This window comes from Spinacia oleracea, chromosome 6 (assembly GCF_020520425.1).
Source record: "Spinacia oleracea cultivar Varoflay chromosome 6, BTI_SOV_V1, whole genome shotgun sequence".
In the NCBI taxonomy this organism is placed as follows: Eukaryota; Viridiplantae; Streptophyta; class Magnoliopsida; order Caryophyllales; family Amaranthaceae; genus Spinacia; species Spinacia oleracea.
Genome location: NC_079492.1, coordinates 35,048,399 through 35,060,820, shown reverse-complemented (window position 1 = coordinate 35,060,820; position 12,422 = coordinate 35,048,399). Strand labels below are relative to the sequence as shown.

Below are 12,422 nucleotides of genomic sequence, written 5' to 3'. Positions count from 1 at the left end.
ATTTTTTTTTTTGCTACGTATATTTTTTCATGCGCGGGCACCGAGGCTGCCGTGCCTGACCAAAAGGCCAGGCAGCAACTTCAGCGCCCAGCAGTGGGCGTGAGAACTTTTGGCGCCCAGCCAGGGGCGTTGAAAATGCGTCCTTGGCTGGTTCTCGTTTTCTGTTTGCGTATACTTTTGTTTTTGCGACATTAGTTTTGCGTGCTTGCCTTATAACGTCCTTTACGCGTTGTGCAGCGTTTGTGGGATTCGTTACAGGCCATCCCGAGCGTCGCTTATTTTTGTGGCGATCGTTCGGGCTTGCGGAACACGTATGTGGGTATAACTCTTTGGCCAATTAGTTCATGAATGTTTGGGCAATTTTTAAGTTCGTTGGTTTTATAGGATAGTTTCTCACACACAATCACATATTTTGCTACACATAACTACATTACAAACATGAATTTGAAAATATGTCACGTAGTTTATGATAGGCTTCTATGGGTAGTTTATCTGCGCCTGGCTTGGTACCGCTTCTATCGTAGATCCAACACATGCCCCGGTCGAGGTAGTGTCTTCAACAGACGAATTTCGCTCAAGAGGCCAACCCGCAAGTGCAAGCCAAGGGGGCATGCAGGCGAGAGGGACCTAATGAGCGAGCGATTGGGTTCGGGATAGGTGTACTACCTGCACAAGTACCGAGTGGGAAACATGCGCGGCGTATGCACCCCCCTATCACTACACCACAATAAGCTTTTAACAGCGCTTATTCCATTTAAACATAGCGTTTATAAAGCGCTGTGAATTACTAGCGCTATTAAAAGAATAATAGCGCTTTTAATAAGCGCTGTTAATGTTGACACATTTAGTGGCACTCAATATTTAAATGCTGTCAAATCTCTTGTAATGACTGAAATTTTGGTGCACTCACAACTAATTAAATTTGAATTAAAATTATTTGCATTTAGCTAAAAAACGTTGTCATTTGTTAGGGGATTTTATATTTTTCAGCAGGCTCTTTATTTTTATTTAGTTAATAAATTAATGCTTATGATAATTTAGCAATTGTAAAATAATATATACGATCCAATTTCATTCTCATAATTTTAAAATAATATACAATAATCTATCATGTTCAGGAAGAAAAAAACTATACATGTCATATACTTCTCCTAACATCACATTCACAACTAAAATTAGAAAATCATCACTCGGGGAAACATGACAGTGCCCATATTTGTCCTCTGAAACCTAGGACCACTATGTAAAGCCAGTAGCAAGTGCCAGGGCCAGTTCTACCAGCACGTCAAGCACATCCAGCTCGCTGGTCATCAGCAATACTATTTGCTGGAAAGACTTGAAGATCATCCATGCATACCTATGCTCTGACAAATAAAAAATAAATGCATGACATTAGAAATTCACCTAGGTAAAACAGAATTTGTAGATTAATAATTTGAACCCCATGAAGGACTTGATGCTCTTTTCTACTTTGAACCCCATGAAAGGCTTGCTACATGCATCCTTCTTTTCAATATATTAGAGTCGAGAATATCTAAGTTAAATTTTTTCTTGGCACCTAGATATCCTTGACAACTAGCAGCACCACAATGACATTTAACCTCAAGTCCAAATAGCACAAACCTATAAAATCAGAAACCGAAACCAGCAGCATGAAGCAAGTTACTATATCCAAGATTTATGTTGCTTTTCAAGCATTCCTCCCCAACGGAGGGGCTTATAACTTTGGAAGCAAAAGTGGAAAGGTTGAGCAAGTACGTGAATGACGTTGACAAGACCAGGTAACATCAGATGGGAAGTATAACGAAGGGAAGTAGATGAGATGTCAAGGCTGGCAACATCTACAGTTACAAAACAAGGCAAAGGACATAAATAAATTATCCAAGCTCTTTCGGAGTATGACATTGGTTTCCGGTGCAACGTAAAGAGCAGAAATGTAACAGAAAATGACATTAACCGTAAATGACAGAAAATGACTACTTGGTTTGTTGTACTGCTTGGAACTATAATTAAATAGAGGGAGTATTAGCTATAATTAAAGAGCATATCGGAAGTCCAAAGATGTTGTGAGTACACCGGAACATGTATTGTGTGCCGTTTAATGAGTTTAGATAGGTCGCACTGTAATTGTTTATAACACCAAATCGAATTCCTCTAAAGGGTTTACTGCTCGAGGTAGGGCAATCAGGCGATGTGAATATGTGATATACATATGCACAGACCCGTTCATAGACTATAGAAGTGCTGATCATTTTAAAACCATCATACGTGTTTCGACTTCTTCCAAACCCGACCTTTGTTTTTGGGAGGAAACATAAGAAACCTTGTATGTACTACCCTATTAGTTTCACCAAGCAGTTGCAGGTAAGAAAACGAGAGAAACTGACCAATCCACATACTCAAAATAGGTGTTCTAGGAGAAAGAACAGCCATTCATCATTTCAGAACTAGCTTTTCTCATTATTACTGAAAGGTAGTTTATTTTTCTCAAATTAGGCCACAATTAAGTCCCAAGCCTATTACTGTAATGTCACTCAATAGGTCCAACTTTCAGAAGAATCAAAATCCAAGACTTTAGAACAGGGAAGTCTCCTCTTCTCTATTGTAGACATGTAGTACATGGTGTTTTTAACATGAAAGTATGCAAACATTCTCTGCATATTTGAGTAGAAACTTCAGACTTCGCAAATACGAGAAACAAAGAACTTTTTGGCCTATACCTGGTTGAGATAATTTTATTACTATAGCCGAGCAACCAATATCAGTGTTTTTCTTTTCACGTAAACAAGACTAGAGCTGAAAGCAATAGTATGCTAATCTGTTTCATGTTAATTAATAACTCTCAGCAAAGATGCATAAAGCTCAAAATTTCTGAATAACCATGTTATACATGAACTTATTGTAACATGGATTGGGATAACACAAAAGTACTTTCACAAAGGTCATTAGTCCAGAATGAGAAACAGTTTCAAGCAGTACAACAAACCAAGTAGCCATGACATTATCCGTAAATGACACTTTTATTTCATTTGAAAATATATGCTCTAAAATTTCAACACAAATATTAGTCACGTTTAATTGTTGGGGGGCAGGTCTGCTTTCAATTTTACTTTAAATTCTGAAAGAAAGTGGTAAATAAAGAAACTATTTTAATTAGCTTGAATCTTTATATATTTACCTGATTGACAACTTGAATTACAGAAGCAACACTATCAGGCTTTTTCTCAAGCAAGAATCCCTGTACATTAAAAGGTCAAATAAAAAAACATCACAACTAGTGCATAAAAGCCTCTTATGAAAAAAGAAATTAACAAATAAACAATACAAAAAAAAAAAAAAACGAAACAAAAAGTAGTGCATAAATCCAAGAATGATATGTTTTCTTAATAGCTCTGCAACATCAAATAAAATTTAAGTGCCCATTCACCAAGATGTAGACTGAATTCGACTAATTCCAATATCTCTGCAGCATCAATATAAGTAACTATGCATGAAAAGATAACTAATCCCGAATAGAACATGAGACTGGAAGACTAAATACCCAATGCGTGAAGAATACCTTGTTATCCTCTTCTCTATCAAATTCCGTTTGAACTCAAGTACTTCGAACAAGACCTGATCTCACCAGTTGTCGGTCCTCTCATATATTATAGAATCTAATACAGATAGAAAAACCTACAATAGTGAAGAAGCCGATGAAATAAGCTAGAAGGTCTTTTTAGTTTTTGTTGGCTCCTCTACCTAAATTATATTTGTTAAACGATGTTTATAAATTGTAACATGATGTGAACAAATTATTATATACAAGTATAAGCTGTTAAAGACTGGCATTGCTTATCTAAATAAATAAGGACATAAATCGCTTGCATTTTGGACATAGAACAATATCCTTTCCCTGACATTAGTAATTTAGAACCATACTTCACCTCATTCCCTCCTGATAAAGCACATCTCGCGTTCGGTGTCAAGCATTAGATAGTATTTCTATCTGCTGAAAAAGCTACTGAGCTCGGTGGCTTGTAGCTGGTAAGTATCCTCACCTTCCATCAAATAAAATCCCCAACCTGTCAGCATAGATAGTACTGCTAGTGCTAATTTCCCTTCAATTCATAATCGTTAATCACTTGGGTAGCAGAGAAACAAGAGGAAGTTGTGGTGAGTTTTGAGTCTGACTACGCAACAACTACACATCAACAACGACACCTTCAACAACATTAACTAACAACAACAAACGCAACAATTGCAACAACAACAAAGCTGCAGCAACAACCGATAAACCTAAAAACTCATAATTCAAGCCTAATTCCTACAAGAACGTTTCTAAAATCATATTATCATAAACCTAGAAAATCTCCAACATCGAGTATCACAAATTGGTGAACAACATAAATTCTTATAAACGACTCGCAAAATTACAATTGATAAACCTGGATAACAAAATTAAATTTCTAATTTAAAATGCATACTGACAATTGATGATTCAACCACACATCTGTCGGGATCTATGTTCGCCTGAGATGAAGTAGAAGTCGTCACCGATAAACTTTCACCCGATAAGAAGCCCAATTACGAAAAGTCTATATTTAGATCGAAGTGAACTCTTCGATTTTGTCTTTGGGAAAAATTTGGATTGAGTGAATCTGGAATATTTTGAAGGAGGAGGGCGTAACCAACTGAAAGTAGTGGTAGAAAGTAGGAAGGGGCGGGGAGGAGTGGAATGATTTACTTTTCGCAATTTTTCTTGGGCGGTGCGAATCAAGCAAAAAAATATAGGATTGTCGTGCATTTCAATTCATAAAAAAAATTAGTGTGTTATAGACAGTGTTATTGAAAGATTCTTTTAACATCAATAATAAATAAGGTGGTGTTATGTGATACAAACAATGGAGTTTTCTTAAAAGCGTTGTAATTTGATATAAATAATAGCGTTTTTTGAAAAGCGCTATTAATTTGGTGCTGTTAATTGGTGTTTATGGTGTAGTGTATTGGCGAAAAAAGGTATCCTTAGTCCCAACTCCCGAGGGAGCCGAGATTCGTTATGATGTTCTGCCCGTTCACATTAATATGCTGATTTTTCAGGTCGTCCCAACTTGATGGGGAAATAAACGCGGGGTAAGATCGTTTCACCTTCGGCTATTTTGATTACCTACAAGCACGAGTATTTCCTTCACTATCCCCAGTGGAGTTGCCATTGTGAGGGGGTCGAAAAAGCGCGAGGCTAATGCGTGACCTTGCCCCTCGTGGGTGTGACGATTCTTTTTATTCAATCAAGTGTAATTGGATTTCCTGTGAGTATACACCCAATTGACTAGTAATATAGGAGTCGCCATTCAGTTTTTAACGACAATGAGAAAAACTGACAAAACCCGGTTATCGTGACATAAAGGGAGTGCAATTATGTTTGACCACGACGGCCGTAGGTTCCCTTGTGATCCCTGGTGTGGGGATCTCTCAATATACACCCGCAAGGTAGAGATTGAGGGTTCGGGGGACTGTAACTACCGAGAGGAGTAATTCGCTCGTCGATAACTCCAGATGCAGGATATCCTTACTAGCTCAGCATAAATAATTGAAGGGAAATGCGTTAACTATTAAACTAATCTGAGTTGATTTTAGCAATATGCAACACATATATAATACTAATTTGATCGTGATTATCTGATTTAAATAGCATTAAGGGACCTAGAATGATAATCCGATTTCCCGAAAATATTATATTTGTTAGGCGTGATGGGACAATCAGATTAGGTTAGTTTAACAGTTCATAAAAAGGGCGAGGAAAGCAGTTAAATCATCGAAAAGGGACACATTACGACGCACCCTTGAGAGGTGCGTCACTGTTCTCAGAAAACTAACCACTTTGACTTTGCTATTTCTCCTTTTTATTTAACGAATCTCAATTATGGGACAGGATACGTTCTGTTCGATTTATGGATCGATTGCGACAGAACGCGTGAACAATTTCGCAGCGAGAGGCTTAGGCTAAGGGTTGGAGTCAATACTCAGAATATAATTATGTGTTGTTGTGTGTTCTTTCACGTCGAAACTAGGGGCCTATTTATAGGGAAGAGTTCGTGGAAAGATAGAATTGCAAAGTTCTAATCCACAAAGAATTAGGAAAAGAGACGTACCCAGGTATTTTCAGCGCCCAGGCCTGGGCGTTTCGGCGCCCAGAACCAGGCGTTGAAAATAGGGTCTGGGCAGTTTTGTTTAGTCAGATTCGGATTCCTAACATCCGTAGAGTTTGAGATTAATTCAGTCTTTTAGCGCGTATCAATTTTACGACGGAATGCGTCTGGGCCCGTTACGAACTCTAGGTTCGTTAGGATTTTAATTAATACGTAACTCTTATTTCCGAATCCTATTAGGAATAGGATTCTCGCGGTTTTCTATCTCATTTAGGATTTATGTTGGAGTGCAACACCTTTTAGACGCTACCTTTTACGGCAGTTACTATTTTTAGCAGGTTTCCATAAATAGCAGGTTTCGGGTGAAATGAAATGGGGAATCGAGATTCGTTTATTTTATAGGAGATGCGTTGTCAAGTGGAGTTTTTATGTTTTCATCATCGAACCTTTTCTTTGCGGGAATGGGGACAAAAGTAGGTGTCTACAACGACATCACTAAGGCACTAGTTCGACAATGAACCTACTCACAACAAGAACACAAGTAACACGCGTCCTAGGGGAAGTTGGCGTCACTTTGGGGCCTTCTCTCTCACTTATTTGATGCATGTAATTTAGATGGTTGCTAAATTGACCACCTTGCACATAAAATTTCATTGAAGAAATAACAATTAACCCCTTTGCGATACCCACGAAACTTATAATCAAAAATTGAACTTGAGAGATAACAAAAAGGAAATTCGATGCTTTATTTAATACTTCAATGATAACGTCTTACATCCATCAATAACATTGCTTTTATTTCTCCAAACCATAATTGAACTAATAACCATAAATAGTAGCTTTGCCACTTTATTAATCAACAAAATAAATAACTAAGGATTACATTTCTCTAAAGACTAATGTCATCACGACGATCATCTCTTTCTTTGTATTGCTCTGGAGTAAAGTCTTGATCATTAGGATCATCCAAGTCTTCTTCCGGATCAGAATCTTCATCCATAGCCTCATCATCCTGTTGTGGCTCACTATCAACCACATTGTTCTCTTCAAGCTCATCCTCAGATCCACTAGATATCTCAATTGTTGGTTCAGGAACTACAGGATTAGGATTCTCAATTTCAACCACATCATCATCATTCTCCTCAATATCATTAGCTTGCTCATCATGTATCATACCATCTTCACCATCACTTTCTTCTCCTCCATAGCCCATACCTAGACCCGCAAAGTATTTTCCATCCTTATAACTATTCTCCGCAACCTCTAAGATAGTAGTAAGAACTTCAGTATCATACTTCCACCTACCATCTCCAGTCCCATATTTGTACCAATTAGGGGTACCATCATTATAGTGCATGTCACTAAACTTGTTCTTAAGGTCTATGTAAGGGTTCTTATGGGGCAAGCAATTAATAACCATACTAGCCATCATATCCTTTTGCCTAAGATGTGGCATATCCTTGGTTGAAGCAAAGTAGTAGCAAGCAAACACAATCTTCTGAACATACATATGAGGAGTCTCGTTATCCAGTTTCTCTAGGTATTCTAGACTTGATAACTTAGAAGAGCATCTTGAATCTTGAAAATTCACAACTAAAAAGTCTTACTAACGCGTTCCCAAAGAAATTCCAACCCAAAAAGGATACAATAAATATTTCGTGGAGCCATACAATTTCAATGCAAAAGTATATGCTCAACATGAATTATGATGCAAATAATCACACAAAGCAAGATAAAACATGGTCAAAACATGTACATGGCAATTAATAAATCACATAAAATGCATACTTAAACTAATATGCCCTTCTTAATCTACCCATTCCTCACTTGAAAGTAATATTAATTTTCGAAATTAATTAAGAAATAACTCCTAACTTAGTTGAAATTATTAAAATTAAAATCGAAAATTAATAAGTATTATCAATTAATTAAATAATTTAATTTCAGATATGTAATAATAAAAAAAAGGGAAACTCCGAAAATTTAGACAAAAAATTGAAAAAAAAAAATTCGAATAAATAAATAAATAAATACAATAAGTTCGGATATTTAAATAAAAGAAAATCCGAAAATAATAAAATATTTCGAATTTAATTCGAAAATTTCGAATAAATAAAAATTTCAGAAAAAATTTAATTAAATTAAATAATAATCCAAACTTTTCAGCTCATTTCAAACGGCCCAAAATAATTGGTATTTGACCTTTAAAATATTGAGTACTCAAAATAATACGTTTTGACTTTAGGAAAATAATATTTAAAAATCCTAAAGTTCCGCAAATACCACTTTGTAGTATGAATTACTTCAAAGAAGCATTAGTCTCCGATTACCACTTTGTAGTATTGCTTACTACAAAGAAGGAATGAAACTAAGCTCTAATATACCACTTTGTAGTATTACTTACTACAAAGTAGCCTTAAGCTCCTGAATACCACTTTTTGCGTGATAACCTAAAGCTTCTAATAACCACTTTGTAACACCCTGATAATTCTTTGCTTTTATAAAACCATTTTCCAACTTAAAATAAAGAAATTACTAAAGTATTACCGCCACCGTGATAACGGTTAAGGCTAGTACCAGAATTACGCAGCGGAAATTAATGTCAACTAACTTTCAAACCAACATAAATAATAATTATTCAGGCCTCCTACAAGTTGGAACCATAACGGCCCAAAACCAAAGTATTAAAAATCCAACAATTCAAAACATAATTAAAGTATTAAAAATAGTTTCAAGCACAAAAGAATGCAAGTCTCTCAATCATCCCAAGCAACATGATTTCGATCGTACTTTGATCTACCAACCTGCTAAATTAATCTACTCCCCTGCAATGCAAGTGCAAATGATGGATCATCATAGGGTCATTAAGGCGAAGGCCATGACCAAATGACATAAAGCACGTAGTCAACAAAAGCTGAGTACTTACAAGGCTAGAGTGAAATAAAACTATAAACATGCATCACTCGCTTAAGTACTAATCAACATGCAAAGGTCATTTAATAATAACAAGTAAACCATGAATACAAGACTCGACTCTTGACTCGACTCTTGACTCACAATTTAATTAGAATAATCTTCGAAAGGGCCAAAAGAATATTCCATAAAGGAAGAGTGTTGGGAGCCCACCAAACACCATAATAAATAATGAATATCGGACCATACCGAGTGTCGGGCCATTCCGACGGAATTCCAGGGCATAAATTAAATGAAACAACGTCTTGTATCATTAGTAGGAGATTCAAGCTTTCCGGCAAGTCTCCCCCTATTGTTCATACTCAAGGTATATACGTTCCAAGAGTTTTGAAGCTTGTTCTGGTTGCACTTTACGTTTATTAATGTTTTATTAATGGTGAACTCGAGACTCGAACACACACGTACATACATACATACAATTAATAGACGACAACCAAAACAATCTCATTTTAATCCTTTAGGACTTGTGATCAATAAATCAAGACGTAGTGAAATTGAAGGAAATAATGCCCTTAGTCCAAGTATGCATTCAATGTTAAGTCTAATAAATGCGGTTCAGTATTAATTAACAAGTTAATAATTCAGTGAGATCAAGTGAGCTGAATGCCTAGCTAGAGGCCGCTTCAGTTCAAGTGGAATTAATGATATTAATCCACAGCTTACTCTTGACTGAACCCGTAGGGTCACACAAATAGTACGTAAACGGATCAAGTATTTAATGGCATTAAATACTCCATCTATGGATATTCGGAATCGACGGATCTTGGTTTCAGTGGGAGCTGAGATCGTCACAGGCAAGAAATGAATACTCCGGAAACGATGATATTTCCGGAAACGGAAATATGGATCGTATCGGAAATATAAATATTATCCAAGTCGTAGATGTTGCCGGAAACGGAAACATGGTACGTATCGGAAAATATTATCGGAAATGGAAATATTGCCGAAATCGGAAATATTGCCGGAAAACGGAAATATTGTCAGAAACGGAAATATTATCGGAATCGGAAAATAATTCCGGAAACGGAAATATTAAATATTTGTTCGAAACGGAAATTAATTCCGGAATCGGAAATATTAAATATTGTTCGTATCGGAAATGAATTCCGGAATCGGGAATTTAATCGAAAGCGTATCGTACGAATTAGCATCGGACGAGGCTCGCTAGACAAAGGCCCAGCACGAAGCCAGGCCATCGCCCAACAAGCCACACGCATCACCAACACACGCCAAAGCCTCGACCAGGCCCAGCGCAAGCCAGGCCCAGCCGAAGCCATGGGCGCGCGCGGATAGTAGCATGGGCCGAGCGCTGTGCGCTCAGCGTGGGCCGCAAGGCCTGCGCGGGTGTACGGTGCTCGTGCGATGCTCGTGTGCGAATCCTAAAGATATCGGGATTCAATAAAAGATTAAATCCTAAGCCTATTAGATAAAGTTTATTTAAATGGAGTCCTAGCAGAATTCTAATTAAATAAATTAGTATCCTAATAGGATTCCAATTCTCTTTCCATACCTCTATAAATAAGGGCCTAGGGTCACTGTTTATACATAAGTTTTCAAGTATTCAAAGCTAGGATTTTTAAGCACAAAAATCAGCCATAACTCTTGCCCATTTTAGCCGAAAATAAGTAGCACCTTTAGGGCGATTCTAGTTGGTCAATCTTAAGGCGGATCCGGACGTGCTGTGGACTATCTACGGAGGGACGACACTTGGAGTCCTAAAGACTTGTTCTTGTTCGGTTCGGGCGCAGCTAGGGAGGGCACGCAACAAAGAGTATGCATCTAAACTATGCTAAATGATTATGTGTAAATAATATGTTTTCCTGGCTTTATGGTTTTTCCGCATGATTTTTGAATGCCTAGCCTTGTTAATTATGCAATCAAATTTGTAATTATGATTAATTTGTTGAAAATTAGAATAATTTAGAATTAATTTGATTTTCATAATTAATTATAATTTAATTAGATACCTATGTTTAAAAACCACCATAAAAATTGTAAATTTATGTTAAATTTTAAATTTTTATGACCTAGACTTGAATCCATGTTAATCGGAAATCAATTGAATAATAAATTTTCGATTTTTCGCCCTAAAATTATGAAATTAATATTATTTATTAATTTGTCATTAATTTTTAATATAAATTTTAAATTTTTATGCGATTCGCTCATATAACTTGCACGCACAAAGCAATGGACGCTACGTGTTACCCTTAAGGGGTGTTGTATAGTGCGAGCATGTGACGACGAGCAAGGGAGCTCGTCGCCCATGCGGTACGAATGCAATGAGCAAGGCCATGGTGCACGAGCACAAGGTAGCAGCCCTGCCTTGTGTCGTGGGCTGTGTGCAATGGGCGAATGAGCGAGGGCGAGAGCAAGGCACGAGCAGTCGCGTGTGGGCAGCAAGCGAGCTGCGCCACAGCGCGCACTGCCTCGCGCGCAGCGAGCGTAAGCTCGCGTGCCACGAGTGCTGCGCCAAGCATCGATCGCTCGCGCGCAGCGAGAGCTATTGTGCGTGCGATGAGCGCTGCGCCCAGCGATGGTGCATGCGAGCGCTTTTGTGCGTCTGACGAGCGCTGCGCCCAGCGATGGTGCATGCGAGCGCTTTTGTGCGTGCGACGAGCGCTGCGCACAGCGATGGCGTGCGGGTGCGTGTTGCGACGTGCGACGAGCGCTGCGCCCAGCGATGGGCTGCGGCAGCATGCTCGTGCGTCGAGCGCTGGCGCGCGCAGCGAGCACCATGCGTGATGCCTTGCGATGGTGAGCAGCAGCGATGCGAGGCAGCGCATGGGCTGCGCGCACATGGCTAGCGATGGCTGTGTGCGTGTGGCCCATGGGCGTGCGTTGCGTGGGATTGTTGCGTTGCGATTAGATCGTTTTGAAATTTTAATTTGAAATTTTCAGTTTACGTAATTTTAATTAATTTTAAAATTAATAATTTAAATTATTTTCTTGGATTTTAATTTTGAATATTGTAATTATAATAAATTTTATTTATTCTAATTATTTTACTAAAATTAAAATCATGAATTAATTTAAATACGACTGAAATTAAATTAAACTTTATGGATTCAATTACAAATTTATATGAGCTTTAAATTTTAATTAAATTTGTATGTTTCCGGTTAGACTAGAAATACAATTTTATGTTTAAAAATTAGTAAAGCATATGAATTTATTGGTTTAAGTGGGAGCACTTTTAGTCATAAACTCTTGATTAGGTCTACAAATCCTTAAGGTTAAAACAACTTGATTAGAATTAATAAGGACTGAATAATTGGTAGATTATTGGTGCCCTTGATTGATTGCTGCAAATGTTTATGT

At 37.6% G+C, this 12,422-nt stretch overlaps 1 long non-coding RNA gene across 3 annotated transcripts; it reads right to left on the bottom strand.

Annotated features, from left to right (window-relative positions):
* Positions 1-1,044: 1,044 nt before the first annotated feature.
* On the bottom strand, positions 1,045-4,872 carry LOC110803767 (uncharacterized). Of its 3 annotated transcripts, none has more exons than XR_008923283.1 (3): positions 3,927-4,838; positions 3,179-3,675; positions 1,045-1,364 (listed from the first exon to the last, which is right to left on the bottom strand). It is a non-coding gene; the product is annotated as an uncharacterized lncRNA (long non-coding RNA). The 3 variants fall into 3 exon arrangements; XR_008923282.1 differs by having other exon boundaries at positions 3,179-3,238; positions 3,560-4,835; XR_008923281.1 differs by having other exon boundaries at positions 3,179-4,872.
* Positions 4,873-12,422: the final 7,550 nt, after the last annotated feature.